The 26,206-nt window shown below is 37.0% G+C and overlaps 1 protein-coding gene across 4 annotated transcripts in view; it reads right to left on the bottom strand.

The window, feature by feature from the left end:
• The window catches only part of SCAF8 (SR-related CTD associated factor 8), a 200,908-nt gene that overhangs the window by 94,325 nt on the left and 80,377 nt on the right, over positions 1-26,206 (bottom strand). The window contains exon 23 of one of the 4 annotated variants that reach the window (XM_072966089.1): positions 14,753-14,831. The exons of the other annotated variants lie outside the window; for them this stretch is intronic. The gene's annotated coding sequence lies outside the window, so the exon portion shown is untranslated. Of the gene's footprint in view, positions 1-14,752; positions 14,832-26,206 lie in introns of those variants that run through there. 4 annotated transcript variants of the gene reach the window in all.

Here is a 26,206-nt window from a genome sequence, read left to right as displayed (position 1 = left end):
ATCACCTTCCAGGAGCCATGCTGTTAACCACTGCGGGGTACACTGGCCACTGACAACAAGAATGTGGGCACTGGATGAACCCGTAAAAGCGTCTAGAATGATACTCTCACGTCCTCTAAGCTGAGGCCCAGGCACACTGGTCCACAGACGTGGTCCTTGACTCCTAACTGCTTGCTCCTTCACCACCTTCCTCATCACCCTTTACAACCACCTTAAAAACAACCTGGGTCATTACACAGGCTACAGATTTTCTTTGACCACCTGGTGACCAGCACTTGCTCAGTTCTTGACTACCGCTCAGTTACTACCAGCAGACACAGCCGTGGGGATAACTAGGAACAACACTCCCCTATGACACATTTTGTTCATGTACTCAGAGAATGCAGCAAACACTATGCAACACCAACACCGTAACGCTGTAAAGGTACAAGCAGTGCTAACAGGCAACATTCCCCGCTACCAATTAGCAAGATGACTGGACTGGAAAGAACTGCTTTGGGACTATTTTCGATTGTCAAATTAAATGTTAAAACAGACGTTCAGTCTGATGAATGTCAAAGTTCCCTCAAACTCTGAGGTTCTGTGATTTTGTGAAATCGTAATTTCTGGTGCTTTAGTGGACGCACCTAAGCATACTACAGGAGGGCGTGCGTCCTGTGTATGGAAAAATAAGTGACTGTCTCTTAGACAGCGGGCTAGGGGCTTTGTTAAGGGGAGACAAGGAAGGCGGCTAAGTTCCCAGAAAGCCCAAGGATGAACCCTAGCTCTCGGGACGACCAGAGCCATCACCAGAGCTCCGGGTTGCCTTTCACGGGGGCACAGCGCCCTCTACTGGTTTAAACATAGAATCTTGAAATGTGGTTTTCTCCGTTAAGTGAATTTTCAGAGGCACAATTAAGAATACTCTTTTGGAACCTTTAAAAAATTTTAATTAAAATATAAATTTCCTCCTCTACTAGTATTAAACACTCCAATTAAAACAGACCACATAAACAGTATCACAGAATGGAAAGAACTGAACAGCATTTTAATTAAAAAATTAATCCTGCTGCTGATAGCAGTAATACAGTTAAGTGTCATGGAATTAAAGCTGTTATTAAAAAAAACCCTTTTGGAAATACTTCTGATAACCCCCCAAAATTACCAAAGGCACCAATTACAGAAACAAGAATTATATAATATATTTAAAATTCTCAAAATGCCTTGAAACTGTCAGTTGTCAAAATTAGGTGGTCCACATTCTCATGAATATTTTGCTTTCTTGTTTCCAAAATAATACTTAAAGCTTTGATTTTTTTCTTTTAAATCTTAAAGGTTATCAGAAATAAAACAAGTTGTAGATAGGTTTATTAAGTTTATAAAAATTCCCAGCAGGCAGATTTTACTACGTATAAAAAAAGTCAAATAATATAATTGACCCTCAAACAAGATGAGTTTGAACTGCACAGACCCACTAATACACGAAATTTTCACGGATTTTTTTCAAGAGTAAATGCTATAGTACTACACAATCTGAGGTTGGCTAAGCCCCTGGATACGGAACCGCAGGTACCGAGAAACTGAGCATGCGGCGGGCCAACCATCAACGGCTATAAATGACACGTGGGGAAGGTAGGCACCCCTAAGCCCCACGCTGTTTAGAGTCAACTGCACCTGACCTCGAAGACAGCCTTAATATGCTTTGGTACATAACAGTCACACACACACACAGCTACGACAAAATACTGTACACAATTTCAAAGGAAAGTATGAGTTTTAAAAAACCAATAGGGATATTTTTAATTCTTGTAGGCTGAAGTCATTTCCTTGAAACTTCATTTCCATAATTTCCACTGCAGAAAATGAAGTAGGAAAGAATTCAAAATGATAGTTTTCGGTGATGAACAGTCAAACCAAATTCCATTCCAACAGTGGGGAAAAATAGCTTCTCTAACCTTGTTCATATTCTTTCTTTTCAACCAAGCATAACAAAAGTAGTTAAGGATTGGTGAGTTAGTTGGTTTCTGCACAGAACATATACACAGATTAAATACAGAGTTATTTTTCAAGAGTTGCTATTTGTTCCTTAACTAAGAGTAATGGGGGGACACTGGACATAGCTCAGTGGCAGAGTGCATGTTTAGAATGCATGAGGTCCTGGGTTTGATCCCCAGTACCTCCTCCAAAAAAAAAAAAAAGCCTAATTATCCTGCCCCCCAAAAAAGTAAAAAAAAAAAAAAATTAAGAGTTTGGAAAAATGAAGACATTTCTATTTAACTTTGATAACTAGGATTTAAATATTTCTACCATACATCTATTTCTACATATTAATTCATGAGTCAGTATTGATTATACTACATGTAAGGCACATTCAGGAATAAAAGGGTGAATAAGGCACTATTATTGCTCCTGTGGAACTAGCAGCTCGTAGGGAAAACAGGATTGCTATACAAATAAATTATAAGGATACATTTTAAATAACTTACCCTTAAAATACAGAATTTTCCCTAAAAAGCTATCTAAGATTTTTGCACAACTCCACACCCCAACCACGCACAGCAGTATCTGTAGCCATTTGAAGGCCCTGCTTCTGCAGACCCGCAAGTGTCTTCTCTCCCCTCTTTTTTGGGGGTGATGGGACAGGGGAAATTATGCTTCTGGCCCTGGGTCGACCCACATACACAATGGGTTACAGCAACGACCACCACATAACTCTCCTCCTGTGCAAGCAATCATGCCAATAAAATATGCCCTGGCATCTAATACTGAATGGACACACGATTCTCAGTAGAGAAAGACTAAGTGAAAAGTGCAAACCACCTGCATCCCTCTGAGTCTTTTCTGTACGTTTCACAGTCTCCCCTCTCAGCCTGCAGGGTAACACTTCACTGACATCAGGACAACGTGACACTACAAAAGCGATTTTCTAAAAGTTAACCCTAACTTCCTGAAGGAGTTAATGGCTTAAAAAAAAAATCACATCACAAAATTCCATGTAAATACTGAAGTCTTGAACAGTACTCTAAAATAGCACGTCCAAAAAAGCAATAACGTCATTTAAAACTCTACCAAGACTGGGTGCAAGCAAGAAAAACAGGAAACTGAAATATTCCTCAGCAGAGGACTGAAATGTTTAAAATTCTGCTGAGACTAAGTGTAACAGAAAAGCAGGAGACGGCTGCAATGTTCCTCAGAAGACTGGGTGACTAAATTGTGGGTCTCCACACAGTGGACTATTATGCAGGTGTTAAAGAGAATGCGAGGTTCTTATGCACCAAAGTGTCAGGAACAACAGACACGTGGGGAACGGGCAGGAGTGGCTGTCTCTGCAGAACAGCTGGCTGGCCGGCTAACTCTGAACTTTTTATTTCATGCTCTTTGGTACTTGTTGAATTTTTCATGATGAATATGTATTACTGAAAAAATAAAACAGAAAAATGATCATAAAGTAAATTGTATTTTGAATAAGCAAGAAAATCCAAAAACTGTTTGGTGGAAAGTGTAAAGAAAACAGGAATGTGAGAGATTTTCACAACAAAAAAATAACAGTGTAACTTTTCTCTGGTGGAGTGAACAGTCTGATAAATTCATTTGTCAAAATAATGTCAATTTGAAAAAATAAACAATGACGGAATGCGGTAGCGTGACAGTATTCCTAAAAGGAAACAAACCCCTATAGGAGAGGTACTCAGTGTGGGAGTGGGTGATGCTTTGTAAGGTACTTTCTCTGTGCACAGTTATCCTTACAAGTTTCCTTATCTGTTTGCTTTAGTCACTGCTTAGCTCCGCATGTTAACACTCCAAGAATCAGCTGTGACCACCACGCCCTTCTCCTCCACTCGTGGAAGCTTTTGTGCACACACCTCAAAAGCATAAAAGCAAATGTAGTAACGCAGCATGAACCACTGTACGAGTCCTCACGGTTGTCTGATGATAAATTCTGTGCTCAGGACAGAATTCTCTACGGGAACTAGGGAGGCAGTAAAAACGGTTTTGAGAACAACCACAATTCAGAAACACATCGCACTGCTTTTAAAGGCAGAGCAAATAAATGATAAGGCTCCAAAATGTTGTAATTGAGAGATTCTTTTCTCTTTTACTTTTTGAAAATATGGTAGGGAAAAACTCCCAAAACAACAAAAGCAACGATGTTATCTAGCATGAAACCCCACAATCTAAAATTTCCATTTACAGACTAGTGTAGGTAGAGATTAACCAGAATAAAGCAACCAAGAGGAAGAAAACAAAAGGGCGGTGGAGTCGGGGCGGAAACTACTTTATGCCGCCCGTCCGGGCAGGGGAGATGGAATGAAGGAGCATCAAGCATGCAACCTGGACTAACTGATCATTTATTAGCCGTTCACATCAGCGCTCTGTATAAAAATGTGCGTGTGACAGTGACAGTTCATCGGGGGTAGGGAGGGGGTGAGGTGAAGAAGAACTTTTGTTTTTAGTTCCCGAAAGGTTCAGGGTTAGATTAATTTAAAAATCGATAGAGGAAAGCAAAAAAGAAAGCGAGGAAAAGGTAAACGCCACTTATTTCACAGTATCACTTGAGGCTAACAGTGTATTTTACAGATTAAATTCCCAAGCATGTGTGTGTACCTGCCTGCTTGCACTTCACAAGCTACGTGAAAATCTGCATGTGAAGACGGCAAAAGCAAACCTTTCACTGAGTCCTGATGGACCTTAAAAAACAATCAATTTTATCAGCAATGAGAATGATTTTACGATGCAGATGTTTTGTGGCTGTAATTTTTACAGACAATTCACTTGTCTACTTTTAGATTTATTATCCTGGGAGACTAAAACAGTAACATTTTCTTCTCTTTCAACAAATTATTAAAAAATTTGCCCCTCATGCATATTTATCAGAGTCAAAATCCTACACCACTTAATTCATTTGGCAATGGCAAAATTCTGTCGGAGCTTACAAAATGAGAGGGATGTTAACAACTCTCAAAACTATGTCTTAAAGAAAAACCTTTAAAAACTAGACTCTACTCCAAAGGGGGTACACCCAGCATCACATAAATAGTAAAATGAATGGACAGTCCTGAAGACATGAAGATTTACCCTTTAAAAGAGTTTAAAATGTATTATACTCAGCTAAAGGTTTTCACGCTTCCAAGACCAAACTGAAATGAGAACATCATTTCTGAGTTTCATAAGCAGAGACTCCAGGTCCTCTATGTTAATAACTAACTAACAGGACAATGTAATCTTACAGCAGATCTGAAAATCAAAAACTCTTTGGAAAAATGAAGATTAATTTCTGCTATGGCTAATGATTTTTTTTTAAACTACACAGTAAGGCTGTGTTGTGAACATTTTATATTTTGACAACGAATTGGAATTTTTAAATCTTACTTTCTGGTTGGAAACAGACTGATTCGGCCTTTGATGGAGGGGCTCTAACACTCTCCTTGATGAGACCTCGTTAGCTACCTAGTCCTTTAAATACACAGCTAAGCTGCAAATTAAAACGCCGTGCAGTCTACGTCCAACTAACTCCTCTACCTAGTTTGATGTACAGTGAATCTGCATTATGATGACTCTTGAAACTCTAACTACAAAATCCTTTTTCCTATCTTAAAAAAACCATACGCTTTTAGGCTAACAGAAAATACTCCAAATTAAAAATCAACGCTTGGGGATATATAGAAAGAAGGCAGAGGGGGGTGTCAGTCAAGGACAAATCTGCCTTGTTAAAGATGCTTTTCTTAGGAAAAAAAAGAATGCAAAGTTGCATCTTAGGTGGATAACTAATCCACCTAAAATGCAAAGTGCATTACTGCTGTCTATGTGTATCTTTTCTTAAACAAACACTGCTCTTGGGGCGTTACAGGTCAATTAGCATTTGGGTAAATAAGCTGCTTGCTTCCTACTGTGCTCTCCTCACACTACAAACAAGAGGTCCTGGTGTAGGGATGACTATCAGCATGGACACTCAGAAAGAAACATCTCAGTTTCATTGTTACCAGGAGACTGGAATGAAAAGTAGCACGCTATACCGTACAGTCAGGGCAAATAATATTTCTGGTTCCATTCCTAAACCCACCTGAAATTGGCATAAAGAAATCCATTTATCTTAATGGTCTTTTTAAGTTTTTAATTCGCTTCTCAGTCAAATAAGTAATAGAATGGTAATGGTTTAAATTTATTCACATTTATACTAAACAAAGGTCGATAAAGCTAAAGCGGAACCAGGTGCAACAAAAAGGCCAAAAATAAGGTCAACTGTTAACATTTTTACTCGGCAAACTCCCTTTGTCCCCATTCCCAAATAGGCTAATTTCAGTTACTCATCTAACTTCTTAGACAGTGTTTTGGAATTCCTGTTTTAACTTTTTTTTTTTAAAACTCTGGCAAGTTAGGTTACCAGAATTTAAAAATATACATTCAATGGTTAATACAGCACACTCAAAACTGGAGTCTAATAATAACAGGGGATTTGAAATAAATAGTCCAACAGATGGAACAGGAATCATTCAACTCCAGACATTGGTAACATGCACATTATTATAGAAAAGAAATTTGACTTAACAAGATTCGACAAATGAAACACAAACAACACAGGGATGGGCTGCTTCTGCTGACAGCATTCAACCCTTCCATGGGGGAACTGTCTGCTTTACTAGGCAACAAGAAATTGCTTGCTCTCTAGGAAAAACTGCAAAACTGGGCCCAAAACACCAGTAGATTATTTAACATTCTTTTAGCTTCCACCTGAGAATAAAATGCCGCATATAACTTGGTCCACTGGGAAATGTTCCAACTAAGAAAGAAACTAACATGAAGGAAATGAAATCTAAGAAGACTTAGAGGCGGTCCCTTCCACGGCGCAATTTCACTGGGCAGTGCGCCATGTTCAAAAGTATGAATTCCTGCCATTTTATCATCAACCTCCAAGGAAAATTTGGAAGCTAGGCTTACAAAATTCACTTATTAAAATGAGTTTTTTAAAATATCACTAATTTAATGTATAACAGCTAATTGTCTAGTATGAGGATGGGAGCTGTGAAAGGAAAAGTGAAAAAAAGGGCAAAAAGAAGGTTTCAACCTACTTAAAATTCTGCCCAGGACCAGACTTACAATGTCACATAAAAGTGTCCACTAACCACACAAGGGCATGTGAAGAAACCCACTGGTCTCTCCACCACCTCCCTCCTATGCTACATAAAACCACCAAATTAATCTCCCCTAAAACACCAATTAAGTCACTTCTCAGTTTGAGAACCTATACTAAGTGGTTCCCCACTCTCTAAATGATGAGATATGGACTTCTCAGCTCCCGATGCTTAAGATTCTGCCTAACCCAGTCTCACTTAACCAACCAAACCACATGTCACCTTACTCCTACAGTGACCTTGCCAGCGCTGGTCAGATGGGCCTTTCATCTTTCCAGCCTCAGAAGGGCTGACTACCGTAACTGTGGTCTCCACTGCATCCCTTCTCTGATTACCTGCATCATCTCGCACCTTCACCAAATACTGAAGCGCTTGATGATATTCAGCCTTGTGTTTTATCACACTGTTCAGTGTTCCACACCCTCTCCTCCCCTAATAACTTCCAAGTTCCTTGAAGGCAGTAACACTGAAAGAATTTCTATCTCCATCCCAACCCGGACTCCCACTCAAGCAAAATGCTAGCCACATGGAATCGCCTTGAGAATAGCTACCACAATTTATGCACTTATTTATCAAATCATATTCCAATGGATACCTATAAGTCAATTTATTAAACAAATATCTGAGCAACATTATACATCAAGCACAATTCCTGGGCACTGGGGCTTCACTTAGTAAATTGCCTTTGTTCTCAATTCGCTCTCATGTGAATCCTTAAAACAAAAAATGATTGATTTTTTTCCCCTGTCTACCAGCATTACATGAAGCCCTATAAAACCTCTTCATTACAGACTCTGAAAGTTTGAGCGTGTCTACTTGGGTAAGTTACTGACACTGATACAAGTAAGACGAGAAGCTAAGGCATCTTTTCCCCCCAAGACCAAAAGCACTGGATCTTTTACTTTATCACACTGACATCTTGAGATGAATTTAAGGTATGGAATTTATTTCCTGTATGCCCTATTCAGTACCTGGTATATATGATCCTGAGATGTTAGCTGTTAATAATTTTCATTTTTAAAGCTCCATACCGAAGATACATCTCATCTGTCATCATTAAAGATTTCCACCTCTATGATTGTCTTTTTCTGAATTAATAAAAAGGATAGATCTAAAAACATGGCAAGTGGAGACTACCTACTCTCATTAGACCTGGTATCTATTATCTTTTAAATTGTGGTAAAATACACACAACATAAAATTTTACCATTTTAATGGCATTTTTACACTGAGAAATCTGTTGAAATAACAGTGTAATACTGACTAAAATACGAGATTCCTTCCTGCAAAAGAAAATTACTACAGTTAACACCTGAACTTGGAAACTAGTATTAGCAAATACCTTTTTCACATTATAAATACTGCTACTGCTGACCAAAAAAATTAAATATGCTATCAGTGGTTAAATTACTTATAAATATTTTAGGTAGCAAAATAAAATATTAAGTATTACACTCCCTAGATTTTTTGCATTTTCTTAAAATTCACAAGTGGTTCCTAAAAATAGTAGTAGTTAATCTTTCTAGAGAGCTTATTATGTACCAGGTACCTGCTAGTAGATACTTCACGTGCAGTAGAGGTTTTTGCCTTCTTTTGGAGGTCTAATTCACATACCATACATAAAATTCACCCTTTTCAGGGGTGTGGGTATAGCTCAGAGGTCAAGGTGTGCTTAGCACGGGCAAGGTCCTGGGTCCAATCCCCACTACCTCCGTATAAAAAATAAAATAAACAAATAATATACCTCTAAAAATTCGCCCTTTTCAAGTGTACATTTCAGTACTTCTAAGTATAGTCACAGAGTTGTGCAACCATCACCACTAACTAATTTCAGAAAACTTTCATCATCTTGAAAAGAAACTGTGCACCCATTATCAGTCACCCTCGATTCCCCCCGCCCCTTAGCCATTGGCACCTGCTAGTCTGCTTTCTCTTTCTATTGATTTGCCTCTTCTGGCCATTTCATATAAATAAATCATGTAATATGTGCTCTTGTGTATGGCTTCTTTTACTTGGCATGATATTTTCCAGGTTCAACCATACTGTAGCCTGTAATAGCACCATGTAATACTATTTAAAACCCCAAAGAAAACACTTGAGCTAGATACCATAATTGGCTCTGTTTTACGTTAAAAAACTAAGGTTGAGAGATGAAGTAACTTGCCCTCTTTGAGTCTCTTTGAATTCAAATTAGTTCACTGCATTTCTATGGAGATGTAGAAACTATAAAATACTATGTGAATTACATACAAACTTATTATACGGAATAAACTACAGTTGACCCTTCAACTACACAGGTCTACTCACATGTGGGTTTTTTCCAACAGTACCACGTGATCCGTGGTTGGCTGAGTCCACAGATGTGGAACTGTGGATACAGAAGGCTGACTATAAGTTACACGTGAAGTTTTGACTGTATGGACCCCCCCTGTTGTTCAAGGGTCAACTGCACATTTTTTTTTAAAAACTGCCACCCATGTCTGTTACCATGAGTAAAAGTCATAATCTCTCTATAAATTTTGTCTTGTGTAAAAATACAGCCAATGACCTCCATCGTGCTTTCAAACTCTAAATTCAAGTTGTTTTCAAAAACATTAAGGGGTTACTTGCTTTCTCTTCAACTCTTATCTGATTCCCAATCTTTCAGAATTCCCACAATTACATTCATTGACTATAATAGATATTACTCTATATTGTAGAGCAAATGGCTTCATATCATAAACAGTAAACTGAACAGGGCAACAATAGTAATAATATATTTCATATTATAAAAATAAACTCAGCATTTACTTACATATCTGTAAGTCCAATTTGTTTTTATTGCAATAAATCAGAAAATAAGGAAAATCATTTGGGGGCTATAGAATCAAAAAAAAAAAATCACTCTGGGAAGCTCCTGACAGGGACACGTGAGGACACTTCTGGGATGAATTACAGGGAGGTTCTTGGCAAACCAATCTGGAGTGTGTATGTAAATCACTGTAAATTTGCCAGAAGCAGTCAGCAAAGAAACTTGTTGATCTTTTTGTTATTTTTTCTGATTTATTCAAAATTCTCTGCCAGCATATTTGTTAGTGCGTCTGCCATGATAATAATGCAGATGTACATGGCAGTGGCAGGATGAAAACCCTCAATGAATATTGTCTGTATTTGGAAAATACAGGCTGAGTTGCTCACAAAAAAACAAATGGCAAATATAAAAGACTGAAGAAGAAAAGGATTAGAGCAATCTGTTGAACATTTTAAATCAAATCAAACACAGCATTTCTTCAATCAGAAACAGCATTTTAAAGATATTTAAAAATGTTGTTTTAAAACTTTCAAATTGTTCAAGCATTTTCACTCTTTAATGGAAAATAACCAAAGGTAATAGGCAGTTTTTCTGGTTTTTTTTTTTTTTAATAAAGGGGTTTGAATCATAAAATTGCTCAGGTAAACAGCCCACCTTCCAGGTCCTATACGATCAGCAATTCCTTTCTAGAATAGCTCTACAAAATAGGACTTTTTGGAAATGTTCTGCATTTGCACTGTCCAATTCGGCAGCCACAGCCACATGTGATTACTGAGCATGTTTAAGTGTGGGTAGTGTGTGGAAACAGACTCAAGGACATAGGAAACAATATGTGGTTACCGGGGGGGTGGGGGGAAGCGGGGAGAGATAGATTAGGAGTTTGGGATTAACAAATCCACATTACTATATATAAAATAGATAAACAACAGGGACCTACTGTATAGCACAGGGAAATATATTCAATTTCTTGCAATTAGCTGTAATGAAAAAGAATCTAAAAACATATGTATGTATACATATGTATAACTGAATCGCTTTGCTGTACACCTGAAACTAACACTGTAAATAGACTACACTTCAATAAAAAATAAGAATTTTTTTTAAAAGCATGGGTGGTGTGACTGATGAACAGAATTTTGAATTTTTAATAAATTTAGCCACACGTCACTGAGCAGCTCCTTACTGGACAGTGCGGATGCTGAATGATGAGAGGCAACATGCTATAAAAGGGCCACACCACTAATGTTCTGGAAACTTCAGACAGTAAGACAGACTGGACTTATTTGTACCGAAGGGGGAGGAGGACCATAAGGGCAAATAAACTTCCACAGAAATCTAAATTTGATTTCCAAGATTTTAGAGAGGCTCCTTCAAATCCATGCATGAGGGCTATGAATATAAAAAGAAAAAGGGAAGGAAGAGGGACGCAGAACCCAGAGAGCCAGAGAAACACTCTCTGTAGTTACACCTGCCACTTGGAAGCAGTCGTCACTAACATTTATTAAGCCATCAGTCCACTCCAGGTATCGTACTGAACTCTGTATCTGTACTTTCATTTACTCCTCAAAACAAGTCTTCCAGTTAATATATTTACTATCTTCATTTTATGCGTAAGGTTACTGAGACTTAAGGAGTTAATCTGCTGAAATAAAAATGCATCTTCTAACTGAAATCAAAGTACTTAAAATATATATATTCTTCAGTAAGTATTTGCTGAATTTACTACAAATTTGTTTCTCTAGTCCAGTGATAAACCTCTGTGGTAACATGCTTTCTCTAACTCTTATGCCTCAAGCATTTGTACTTGAGTTTTAGAATCAAGTTTAAATTTTAGCATTTAAAGTTTTGTAGTTTCAAAGAATCTGGTAAGAAACGAGGAACTTTAAATGCCTGATCAAAACATTTAACTTTGTCATTTTTTTAGACCCATTAATTTAAAAAATCAGATTTCCCATATTTTTGGAAATTATGTTACAATAATTTTGATACAACTGAAACACTACATTTATTACACAAAAGTTGTGTCCTGTAACAGCATTCACTCTTATATGTTCATCTTAAAGCAGAGCTGAGTCATACAGCTTACAGTAACTTTTAAATAATAAAGCCTTGATAGTTTCCAATCTTTTCATTTATCAATGACTTTTTTTAACCTTTCATATTTCATTAAACAATATACATTCACTTCTTATGGACAAATTGCCAGTATCCACAAGGTAAAGTGAGACCAAGATAAGCTTTGGGACCTCCCTATCCCCAATCAGAAAGGGCCAAAAGAAATCCAGGAATTTATCCCCTTGATCCAAATCCAGAGCACTCTCCCATCCCAAGATTTAATGAAATTCAGTCTCTTGACAAAATAGAAATATTCACATGAGAAATGCACTCAAGGCTCTTGTTTACAAACATTATCAGAGATGGCATCAAGTAAACTCTTAAATACACCAAGAAGCACTTCTAGTAAAAAAAGATCTTCCCTCTCTTGTCAGAAACAAGTATCACATAGGGCTTCTGCTAGCCGTTGTCTTATGAGAAATATAATTTTAAAGAATATATAACAGATTATCAAATTTACCCTTGCCTTAAATTTCCGTTTTACTTTTTTCTTACCATTAAGCCTTTTTATAAAAGTAGCTAGTCTTTACAAACATCAAAAATGTGTGTAGAGGTGTGCATGTGTGTGTACATATATACACATACATGAATGTATGTGTATATACGTATATGTATATATTCCATTTGAACATATGAAAACCTACATTTGTTGGGGAAAAGAAGAATGAACTAGAGCCCTATTTCTCAAAGTTTATCACTCCTCAAATCATCTGAGGATCTTTTTAAAATGCAGACCCTGATTCAACAGTCTGGGATGGAGCCTGGAATTCTGAGTTTCTACAGAGCTTCCGAGTATGGTGCTTAAGTTGCTGGTCTAAGGCCCTCTAGAGCTAAGAACTAATTTCCCCAGATCTCAGTGATTTTTTGGACTGTTCTAACCATCTTCTTAATGTTTGCTTATTCTTTCAACAAATTTTCTCTAAATGTGTATCATGAGGCAGGCCCTTCAGTAGGAGCATAAATAAGATTTGATATCAGCCCTCAAAGAAGAGAATGACCACTTTCCCGGGGGGAGCAGAGAAGGCTAAAGACGTGATCCTGCACTGAGTCCTGGAGACGATCAGGGGTCCACAGAGCGGAGAGGAGAAGGAACAGCCAGACAAGCAGGAAAGCACTCTGGAGGAACTGTCCATTACATCAAATTCTGAAACACACGGTCTTTACGATGGAGATCAGATAGGTGACTGGGAACAGGCAAACAGAGTTAGATCACAGAGTCCAGCATGTCACTGGTGACTTTAGGAAGAGCAATTTTAGTGGATTGGTGAGGTCAAAAGCAGATTATAGTGCACTGAGGAATAAAAGGAGGACAAAATTGAGGCAAATGAAAACACCCTTTCCAAAGATCTTGCTATAAAGGAATTAAAGAGATCAGCAATTAGAAAAGAACAAATGTCAAGGGCAAGTTTTTATTTTTTATAAGTGTGAGAGACTTGAGCACATTAACAGGAAAACTTGGGGTCAGTGAAAGTTTAAAAGAAAGTTTAAAAACACAGGAAGGAGACGATGTTTGACGCAGCAGTGTCCTAAGTAAAACCGGATGAACAGACAACCAAGAAATTAGCATTGGACCTAAGCAGTGACACTTCTTCCTGAGACTAGAGAGTAGAGTTTCTCAGTCCCAGCACTTCTGACATCTGGAGAGAGAATTCTTTGTCCTGGTGGGGAGCGGGAGGGTGGGGCTGCCCTCTGCACTGTAGGACTTCTAGCAGCATCCCTGCCCCTAATACTCACCGGATACCAGTAGCACTACCAACCCCATCCCAAATATGACAACCAAAAATGCCTCCAAATATTGCTAAGTGTCCCCTGGGGGAAGGAGAGAGCAAGATCTCCCTGGTTCCGAACCACTGGTCTCGAGGCACGGACTAGACAATTCTAGGAGAGCTCAGAGGGGCTACTGACACAAAGCGGGTCCCATCCACCAGTCGCACCAAAAGAGGAAGGTCCTTTGCTCAGAGGGGAGAACAAGTATGTTTTTGGTGGGTGGAAAAATTTTTGAATGATTCTGTGCAGAATGGGAGAGGAACATAAGTAGGAAAACAAAGCCATCTGGGTATTAGAAATGTTTTCTATCCTCCTAGACAAAAAAGCAAATATATTTCCCTTCATCGGCTCTCTAGGAAACAGTAAAACAAAAGGACCTGAGCTTGAAAAATGCACTGAAGGAACTTTATCAAAATATTCTTAAAAATTTAACTAAATGAATCATTCTAAACAGTGTTCTAATTCTTAGAAGAAACTTTCTGTTTACCAGAACAAAGATTTAGGGGTAAAAATTGAACTGATCCCCACCCCGCTTCGAATACACAATTTTATCAAAATTTTCTAAAGTCTTCAACAGGAAGTCTTCTATATTTTATTTTCCCAATCCTATCCATTACAACCAATATTTTGATTTTTAAGACACAAAAGTAAAACAATCTAATATTTTAAATTATGCATCACCTTTGAAAAACTGTCATTAACTTCCGTACGCTGCATATGTGGGTATTAGTCCACATTAACACGTGTGCTCAGTGTAGAGAAAAAAATTAATATTTGTATCTAGGTCCCAAAAGCTTAATTACTGCACACTTACAGCGACTGGTCAGAAGACGCTGTGACTAGCTATCTCGTCTAAACTTATCTTCTAAGTACAGTCTTTACAACTTGAGAAGCTGGCTTGTGTCTTAACCACCCTGTAATTCCTGAAAATGTTGGAAGCATACCTGTTCACAATTCAGTTTAGGCAGCTGCCCTTACACAAGTGAAAACAGGCCAGGTGTCTGACAATACCTCCAGTGTCTGTCAACATTATTTCCAAGGAAAGTGATCTGCAAAGAAATTTATCTCACTTAAAAATCTCCCCAAAACACATATTTAAAAAATACAGAACTTTGCGCTAGAAAATTTTCTCTTTTTTTCCCCCCGGATCCATGAGTTTTCATTGAAGCACTTTCGTGTGCAGCTAACAGAATGGATTTACATTTAGCCAAATCTTCCTCGAAAGATCAAAAGCAAGTACCTAATACACTAAAATGTGCTCAAACAGTAATTCCAGACACGATCGACAAAGATTCTCATCCGTGCTAAAATAACCCAGGGAACAGGCATCTGCTGAGAAAAGTGACTGTTTCCTGCTAGAGAGAAGCCACAGCGTCAGCTGTCACCTGACTACGGTTAGTCTCACAGCCTGAACAGAACTCTGTTAGGCTCCCCAACCACCTGAACAGCTCTGAATACTGAATGATAAGCACTTTGGATGCGTTAGCACTTCTCTTTGAAAGCAAGAAAATTCAAATTGGATTCAGTTTCAGATCTGCCATAGGCACTGATCAAAGGACAAAAAGTTAAGCTGAAGTTCTATATTCTAAAGACCAACGTGAACATGATTCAACTGTATTTTTAATTGCAACATGACCTGTACACGTGAGGCTCTGCTACGATGAACTCAATCATTAGGAAAAGCCCGTGCACTTTACCTGGAACCTGACTACAAAATGGTGTGTGGGCCTACACCCAAGTGAGCACAACTTACTGAAGGCAAACGTGTTCGTACAGCAGTCAGGGTTAGTGCTAAAGCTGTCATGTCTCTCTTCCTCCCGAAGCAAATAAGTGCACATGATTTGGAAACATGTTAAGAAGTGCAAGAATTGAGAAAGAGAATGTGGGTATATAAAGATCGTTAAAGAACAACCTAGACATTAAAAATTACAGCTGACAAATCTAAGGATTTCAATACCTGGCTCATGTTTTAAGCTACTGGGAGAAAAACAACTCTGTTGTCTATTTACTGTTGCAAGTTACTAAGTGAGATTACTTCAAAGCCAACATTGAGCAAATAAAATTTCACTAGACACTTCAGTCAACTCAAAGTACTGAGTTCAGTCAACTTCCAAAGCGGACAAACTTCTTCCATTTTTCTTAATATACACAAAATGGATCCAATATTTGACGGCGCTCAACACTAAAAGGTCAGCAAGGCCACAGCACTGATTTCCATGATGAGTCATAATCTTAACGTACGGGGGTTGCATAAACGTGAAAGCTGGCTGTAAAACTTCATTTCTCATTTCAGAAAGAAATCTGGGTGTATTTAAGTGCTAAACCATCTTTGTGTTGGCCTCTCACTGACTTTTATTTTCTTTAGGAAATATTACAAGTATGCTAGTCCTAATTCCATTCTCTTTTTCGATTTTCAATTCTGTTTTCTTATAAAATGTCCTCCTCCAATGTAATTTAATTTAAAAAAATTGTCCCTTTAACATTTAAAAGAAGTTTTAATATCTGAAACAAAAATTAACTGGGTTCAAAGATCATGCCTTACGCCTGTTCCTAATAATGACTTAAAAGTTTTATTGACAAGGTTAAAGTAAACCTAAAACAAATGGCAAATGATGTAATAATTTTATTTAACATCTTCATTAAGAACTCCTTTTCCTAAAAAGAGCTGAAAATAAAGCTAAAACATAATCCGAGAATTATGACATCTATTAAATTAAGAGTCAATATATAATTTTACCTACATTACTATTTTTGTTTTAAAGTACTTCAAATAATTCTGGAACAGAAAACTAAATTATCCAAGATGTGACTGCACTCAAGGCAAGTGAGGCACAGACAGAACTATATCCATACAGTGTTAATGGAAAGTAACATGATACAATGTCACCTTAAGAACTAAAAAGCTGTACGTACACTGCAAACTGAGAGGATGCTGGGATGATTGTTTAAGAAAAGCATACAACTGAAAATGGTAAAATGCTTCAGGACCAGAATGAAGAAGTTTCAGTTCTAATGTTAGTAACCATGATTAGCAGTGACTGTCTAGAGAACTGTGAGAAATTTGTGGCTTAGCAGGCAGAGTCCCTGGATAGATCAATGGTACCCGTCACAGTTGCAGGGGGAAAGCATATGCCTCTTTCAGGGGAGGGAGGAAAATGCTGGTATGCCTTCCATATTTTTTAACCTTGCTATAGATAAAAATTAGTGTTGGCACAAGATGAGAAATTCCACTACTGATGGCTATTACAAGGCTAACTTTCCCCAGACTCGGGGTTCTTTCCATTGTGTAAGTTACAGGAAAAAAGGGCACCTAAAATAGATGAGTCCCGCTCCTGGGGCTTCCAAGATTTTTAATTACAGATGAAAGCTATAAGATCCGAAGAGTATGAAAAAGCCAGAAGCAAGGCTGCGAGGGCCTCAGCAGTTGTTACAGAGGTCAGCGCCAGCCGCGGAGGGCAGAAGGGGGTAGAACAACCATCTCGGCACAAAGGCACTGCAAGCGCTACTCTCGCTCGTTCACCAGGGTACGCTGTAGTATTATATTGAAGAGGGCCCCAGGGTGCACATCAGTCTGTCTGAGCAGGAGCACCCATGAGGTTTTCTTTCCTGGGCTAAACCCCCAAACCATATACACGTCTGGGTTTTTTTGCTTGTTTGTTTATCATCATCCCAAGAGATCTACTGGCTGGCTTCAAGTGTGTACTCGAAATACATGATGAGCCAAACATACTATCTTTATTCCTATCAATCAATCTCTCCTTTGCACAATGGCTCAATGAAATAATGTCCTTCACTTTGAATTTATCAGTTTGAGAAAAGGAGTTTAGAATGGTGTTTCCCAAATTAGAACATCCAAGAGCATGCCCATAATACAGCCTTAAATTCACAAAAAGGAAAAACGAAAGAAGAAAGGTTTCTTCCTGTTTGCAGACACTGAATACGAAACAAAGGCCAAAAGGGGGCACATGCCTGCCCACTGCTGTGTCCCTCACCCACCTCACATCTCTGTCTTCCCGCCGACATCTTATTCATCCTCAATTAACTTTTGGCATCTTTGGTACCACAGCTGGTACCAAAGCTGAAGAAAATCCACAAAGTGAACCACAGTACTGATGCCACTGACAGCAGTGGATAGTCATGTTAGAGAGTACTTTTGGGCTGTAATAAATCAGAAGATGAATCATGATTCAAGTCACTTAAAGCTACTACTTTTTTTTTTTAAGTTATCAGGAATCTTACTGCTTTAAAAATTTAAGGTGGCTCTCTTGCTCCCTCTCATCCTCTGAGAATACTTTCAGTACTGAGTATCAATTAGTCTTAATTTTTGGTTATTGGATCACTTAAAGGAGTCATTTTTCTAATGAAGACTGACTTGGCCCTGATGAGAATACATCAGGCTTTAAAAATCTAATTTCTAAGAAGTACAAGCTTGGTAAGCATATGTAAGACTCAAAGCAGAGAAAGAAAGATACTGGTTTTATATTGTCTGATTCCTGGGAGAATATTCAAATACCATCATAAAAAGATCAAAAAAAAAATCTACAAGGCTTGATCAAGGTTGAGGACAGGGTGCTGATACATACACACACATATTTTCAATTATAAAACCATTCTGAAATGTTATATTAAAAATGTAAACAGCCAAGAGAGAAACAAAAACAAAGTCAGACTATTCACTGAGTAACAGGAAAAAAATCTACTGTTAAAAATTAACCTGACTCAACCACTTTCAGAACAGGCGCTTGGCTTAAGATGCCTGAGTAGGTATCTAACAGCAAACCCAACGAAGGCAGGAGTCTGTAGTCCCTTTCTTTTCCCACCAGATCACCGACCACTTGGAGCTACAAAAAGGAATGGAGAGCTGACTAAATTGCTAAGAATAACAGGGAAAGTAGCAAAGTATTCCTTTGGAAAAATTGAGAAAAGCACACCTTGGGAGGACTTACTGACTAATCACAAAATGTCAGCCTCATTCAATTCTCCAGACTTAGATATCATGATTGTTTTCAAGACCTGGCTACACTATTTCTGTATGCTCTTAAAACCATTTCCCTCTGATGTTTACAAGCCTTGGATAGCGAAAGTAATCTCAAAGCCAGAGGTCGTGAGATCCAAAGGCTGGTGCCTATGTTCCCAGAGTTTCTCAGGTGAATCCTCCATCAGAATTTTTCCTTCATCCATAAACATTCCCACATTCCCTACTTTTACTATCAGTTAAATGAAAATGCTGCTAGGGTGAGGGAAGCCCTTTTTTGATCCTTTGAAACTGATCATAATTTAGAAATCACCCTTCGTCTGCCATTGATTAGAATGTACACTACTGATTTTATTTGCCCCGAGTGTAAGTCATGCTATGAAGAAAATTTTAAACAATTGTTGAAATTAAAACAAAGGCTTTGAAAATAGCTCTAAATATGCTTTTCAAATTCTCAGTAATCATATAGGGAAGTCCAATAAAATTTTTTTAAAATTGTTTTTCTAAACGTAGTTTCCCATACGATGGATCGAGTCAGATACAATTTCTACAAGTCATTAGTGATTTGAGTGATTCTTTTAGCATGAATATATTCATGGGAAAAGTGTAAATCTTTTTTCATTTCAGCTGAATCAGACTTTTTCAAATCTCATGGAAAAATATCTACTCTTAAAACCTGAAATCCTACTTCACTGAATAAGAAAATCAAGAATACTGTTTTTAGCCACTAAATTGTTACTATCTGGACATATTTAGACAACTAACAAAAGGAAGGGCGCTTTCAAATTGTTCTTCCTGAAATTAGATCACAGCCATCTCTCCATGACAGGCAAGCCAGCTGGGTCAGCAGGATGCTTGCCATTAGCCTAATGAATGACTCAGACAGCTGTGTTTAAAGACTGGTACTGAGGACCAGAAACACAAATATAGCTCAAAGAACTGAGTAACCGTTAGGGATAGAAAAGCTTTAGATCTATAAAGCTTCAAGAACACTTTACTCCATTCCACCCCCCTCACTACTGCCCCCATGTGGGGTTATAATTTCAAATCTGCATAAGTAATCCCTTAATTATTTGCAATTAATATACAACTGATTTGCATGCCCCAAAGTCTCTATTATCCATTATCAATTATAACAATAGTGAATATCCATGTAAACTACATGCCAAGGAGTGTTCTAACTGCTTTGACGCTCTTCCAATGAAAATCAGGAGAATTATCCATTCAAACTTCCATAAAAGTTACAGGGGACCTTGTTATAACACCTCTTTAGTAAAGGCCTACATACTCATAAACCTGGATTTCAATCAGATACAAAACTGATTTTTACTCAAAGATTTTGCTGGATAACTGTATGAAAAAAATAGAGAAATGTATTGAGGTTATACTTCTAAAGAAATAAAAATAATGAACAAATTGTTAATTTATTTGGTAAATGAAAAAACCTATTTCTAATAAACCACTCAAATGGAAAAATGAGTCATATCACTTACTTAACAGGAAATTTTAATAAGCAGGTAAAACAAAAAATGCTAATATACTATGAAAAAGAAACAACAGAATGAAATGGAAAGACATACACCGCATATTTTCAGTGTAGCTGTATTTAATGAAGTCTAAAATACCTCCACTTTTAAAAGTCAGCATTTTTTTAAATGCAAGAACAATTTGTAGTAAATATTCTTTGCTGTATAATGCTAGTATTACTGGATTTTCTTTGCCAATTCCTTTAGTTCAAGTATCACTAAAGAAACATAAAAGTATGGGCATGTCAAATCCATCTAAAAAGCTAGGCAGTGGCTATCGTGTTTAACAATTTGCAATACTTGTGTTAGGGTTTTAAATTTGATTGTTACAACACCCAAAGTAATTTACAAATGGAATTCTATAAAGATGTGTTTCATCATTCTAAAATGTGACTGTCTTTCCCAGTGTTTTAAACTGTTCAAGGTCTATTTACTTAGATCTTATAATAGTTACAGAATTCAATCACCGGTTGTTATAAAAATGTGTCCTCCAAAAATGTGTGTTGAAGTCCCAACTTCCAGTACCTCAGAATGTGACCTTATTTGGAAACAGAGTCATTGTAAATATAACTAGTTAAGACAAGGTCATGCTGGAGTAGAGTGGGCCCTTAATCCAATTTAACTGGTGTCCTTTTAAGAAGAAAATTTAAGACACAGACACGCATAGAAGGAAGACGACGTGAAGACACATCATTGAAGACAGCCATGTGATGACAGAGGCAAAGACTGGAGTCGTGTATCTACAAGCTAAGAGCACCAAGGACTGCTGAGAACTTCCCGAAGTTCGGAAGAGGCAGGGAAGGATTCACCTCTAGAGTCTCTGGAGAGAGCATGGCCCTGCCAATACCTGGATTTCAGACTTCTAGCCTCTAGAATTGTTAGCGATTAAGTTCCTGTTGTTCTGAGTCACCCAATTTTTGGTATGTTGTTACAGCAGCTCTATGAAATTAACTATACAGACCATATATTAAAATTAAAATCTAGCTGTCCGAAAGAGCATCTTTTAAAGTAAAGCACAGCTTTGAAGTCAGCAAAACCTGAGTTCGTTCAAACACCTATGCAAATCAAAAGCTGTGTGACCATGGACTTCAGTTTATTAGTAAAGAAGGGAAAATGAGTCCTACCAAACAGTGTATTTCTGCAGATAAATTATATAGAATGTCCACAACACAGACGTTAAAAATGTTGTCTCTCCACTCCCAAGCCCCTCTCCCTGTAATGAGAATGCATTTTAACCTGTGGTCATAGACTATTTGGCTAACAATTCAGAAAGTAATATGATTAAAACAGAGGGCTGCAATTCAAACATTATTAAATAAATTTTATTAAAAACCACTGTCCTAAGTGAAGCCCTGATGGCTTTACTACTTAGAAATCCCTAAATCTTTACCCTGGGTATGACCACAGTGCTGTAAGACGTGATGTTTTTCGGAACCTTCTAAGAAGGTAAATGCCACCTTCTCCTACCTAAAAAACTCAAAGTAGTGTCAATCACCATAGAAGGAAAGAGGAATTCTTAAATGTTATCTTTTGTACTTTCAAACATTATTTAATACAAGTCTTCTGATTTTACTAATATTCTTACTCATGTGTAAACTGACCCGAGTTCAGTAATAAACACAAGACTCATGTCACTAAAAAGCAACTGTTCAAATGCAAGAACTTTTTATTTCATGTAATAATCATAACATATGCAAAATAATTAACTTCAGCAAGATTAGTAGAAAAAGAAGTATAACTCGCAAATACGATAAGCACGTTCCCCTGATGTGCGGGTTAGGCAGTGACAGAGCCACCACATTTAGACTCATCTGTCCAAAGACTTTGGAAAAGGAGATCAAAGGCCAGCACCATGACATGCTGTGTGGATTAAAACTTACATGAATCTAAGTTTAGTGACCTGAAGAAAACCTAGAATCAGGTTATATATTCTAATAAAGTAAAATAACTACAAATTGTCTACTACCACCAAAGACAACAGCTAACCTCTAGACTACCTGAATTCAAGTGGTGAATAAAGACTAACGCTGAATGCTTACTGTGTGTAAATATAACTTTACATACTTATTTCAAGCCACGGAATATTCCTAATATAGGAGTTGTATACACAAGGAAACTGAGTGCTAAGTTTTGGCTATATATACAGTGTAGAAACACCACATTTTAGAAAGGAGCTACCAAAGCTACAACCTAAAATATAAATTTGCAAGCAATCACTGGCTCTGCTTTGTATGTATTAAAACATTTTTAAGGATAAAAGGTTTTGAAATTTTATTTAATTTGTGGGAAAAGGTGTTTTCAAAAAGAAATCTTACCTAATATCAATGCAACACAAAGCTGCCCCCAAAGTAGCAAGTTATTCAGAAAGCTAATATTATCTATCGTATTGCTTTAAGAAAAAACAAACAAACAAACAAACAAATCCTGAAAATAGAATCCAAGAAAATGAAGCTGAAGTGAATGCTGAGCCACTGGAAGACAGCCCTACTTACACTTGTAACAATAAAAGCACAAGTTTAGTGCTCCACTGCAGCCCTACCCTATAAGGATAAGCCTGGTTGGGTTGTTCAAGTTTACATTTTTCTGCACAAATTTATCTGCCTTTTCTAAAGAGAAGAGGAACTAACAGTTGGTGAGCCGCTGCCACGTGTCTGGCACTTTATTACATGGTATGTAATGATTTTTTAATACGATATACATGGGTTTTCATTTCTGCTCCAATATTACAAGTTGTGAGACCTTAGGATATTAACCTGTGCCTTGGGTTTCTTTCTACTAAAATAGATATTAAAATAATAACTACCTCACAGGATTGTCAGTGAGGATATTATGAAGGTAATAAAATTATCCCAGTTCTTGGCACATAGCACACATCTATTAAATATTAGCTAATATTATCAATAATAATTCTAAAAAGTAGCCCTGCAGGTTGGCTTTTAAGAAATGATGCTTAAAGATGCAGTAGCTTGTCCAAAGACATGCATCCAGAAATATTAAAGCTAGTTTTGAAAACCCAAAGGCAATAGAATTTGTGCTCTCTTAAAAAGTGTTCCAATTATTGTTAGTCGTTCTGTTCCTCCTGCTTCCTCAACTGGTCTTTTACAGAAGAGAAAACTTATTTCACTGACTTAAGGTATTTAAATACTGGGAATAACCTTAGAAATCACTAAGCAAAGGAGTATCGAACTGCTTTCCACACAGATAAACCCAACTGACAGTCCCTGCCTGAAATGATAGGTCTAAGAGGTGGCTGGGAATGCTACCATGAGAAGGATGAGAATCCGGGAAAGTTAGAAAAAAGTTAAGACAAACAGGGACAGCTGCCCGTGGCAGGCGTGACAGCGGAGGGAGGAACAAGCCACACTGGGTCAACCACGCGCAACACATCTGTCACTGCTGTGCAAGTTTAACATGCTCACAGAACTCATCCAACTTTCACTGAACTCGGGGCTCGATGTCACAAGTTCCAAGTGACCTCTCCTTTCCACCATCTACTGGGCTCTGCGCATTAAGCGTGCTCTTGGCTTCCTTCACTACACGTCATCTGAAGCACCTAACATTTCTCATGCAATACAAAGTTAGCCCATTAGCACCATTCCACTCCTTGAGATGCTACATATACTTTACAAATTTCTTGGAATATTGGTTCTATATCTTGACTAGAACAAGGCAGAGTAATTCTAAGTGTACATATGAGATAAAGAGCCTCCTGAAGAAAAAGAATTAAGTAGAGGGGAAGAAAAATGTCTGAGCAAAGCTCATGCCAAAATAAACCACTGATATGTATTAGTTTTTGATGTGCAACTCATATCTAAGTAGTCCTACTAGGAACATTACTTCTGGTCCCTGATAAAGTTAATCTTGAGATTTTGTCCCAAAGGGGCTCTTTCTATAATCAAAGCATTTAATTACACGGCGTTTAGTAAATTTTCCTTTGAGGTATCCTATAACAAATTTTCACTTGAGTCAAAAATACTTCTTACAAAACCAGCTCATATGCTGCCTTCCAATTCTTTCTTGCTACAATAATCCATTTTCAAATTAACACTTGAAATTAAAACATGTGATAATGGATTTCTCTATTTTTTAATTCATCCTCCAATACCAATGACCACAACCAAGTATATACTTCACTGAAACACTAGAAATAATTTTGTATCATAAAATTATTTTATTTTTTAAAAAGATTAAAAAAATCAAGTGTATGGTACATTAAATATTTACATTATCTTCATATATCTAAAGTGGTGGTATGTGGAAGGCATGTGTGTGTGGACATGCTTGTGTATTATATAAACAGGTATCTCCCAGGAAGACTCTATACTGGTAAGTCTGTGGTGACCATCCCCCCGGATTTTCAAAGAGCTCCACAGGTGATTCTGTTACACATTTCCTGGCTGAGAACCAAAGAGAAAGTGTATTTCAAAGAGCTTTCAATACACATGTCCCATGTAAAGTCTGCACCCAAAAGAAAACCACCTGGGCCACTAATTTTAACTACCGGTTCCAGACAGTATCGCTGGCTCAAGGTATCTTGTTTTTAAATCTCCCATTAAAAAGTGTAATAACCTGAGTTTTTTTCCCAGAAGTGGAGAATAAAATTTTTAGAGCCTACAACTTAAATTACAGTTTTAAAGATGATATCTACAAAATCAATTAAAGAAATGTTTATAATTCTCTGCCACACTGTGGTATTTATGATCGCTTACAATAATTTTATTTTGCCTATCTTTAAAATGAACATACACTTGCTCTCCTCTTCTACATTATGTAAAATATTTGAAGAGAAAAACTGTTAGTTTCCTTTCTTTGAGAGTTAAAAGCCCTTAAAACATTTTAATATAGCACCCAAAAATAGATGAAGGCACATAAGGTATAACAAAATTATTTTTAATCAAATGTTCTAATTTTCTTTTCCATTTAATGTGCCCATCTAAAATATATACAATGACAAAAGAAATCAAAATGTTTTCTAAATCACTTAATAAGGGAATATATATTTACATATATAAAGTCCAATAATGAATACCATATTTCTTTGATTCTAAGACATGTTTTACATTTTGGTATTTCTGAATTAGGAACACGTCTTATAATCACTGGCATGTCATATTGGAAGCATTTTACTTTATTTCTGAATGGTGCTTCTTAAAATTAGTGGCACCTCAGATCTGATGAACTAGTGTTTATAATAAAAATACTTTTTCAAATTAAAAGAGGTAACTTTTTCTTTTTAAATGTAACAAAACTGCCCCATCCTCAAAACAACACCAAATGTGTCACTCCATAAAACTGAAATACATTATATAAGTGAAAAATGGCCCAAAAAATTTAGTGAAGCAACTAAATTATCAGGACAAAAGAAACTGCTCTAGTAAGAATGTAATAGCTTAAATAATAAACAAACTGTATCACTTAAATACTGTATGAAGTCATTTCTGGAGTTTTAAACAAGTAATTTTGTACTATTCCATATTCCAGTGCTTTCTAAGTATTGTCCACCCTATACATTGAAAGAAAATTAGAATAAAGGAACATTCCACCTATGATATGTTATCAGGACTATCTTGCTTTAAAATAAGTTTCTATCTACAATATAAATGATCAAAGTACAGTATATGCATTCATGCTAAGAATCCAATGTTTAATGAAATGTTTAAAGATAAAAAATAATAAAAAATTTATGTCTATTAAAACTGCAATCTGTTAATACCACAGAAAGTCCTATCATTCTAACATACCACACATCAAAACACTGTAATCTCATGTCCAATGTAATTACTGCCTGCAGCACTTCAAACTATTTTATTAAAAGTATTTACGTTACTGTTTGCATATTCTAATTGCTAGCATTCTAGTGACAGCAGCACTGTGATCAAAAGTATCAAAAATGTGATAAGTCTTCTGTCAAACTTTTCAAATA

The sequence above is a fragment of the Vicugna pacos genome, chromosome 8 (assembly GCF_048564905.1).
Source record: "Vicugna pacos chromosome 8, VicPac4, whole genome shotgun sequence".
Taxonomy (NCBI): Eukaryota; Metazoa; Chordata; class Mammalia; order Artiodactyla; family Camelidae; genus Vicugna; species Vicugna pacos.
Note: the sequence above shows the minus strand (reverse complement) of the source record. Positions and strands in the feature narration are given on the sequence as shown.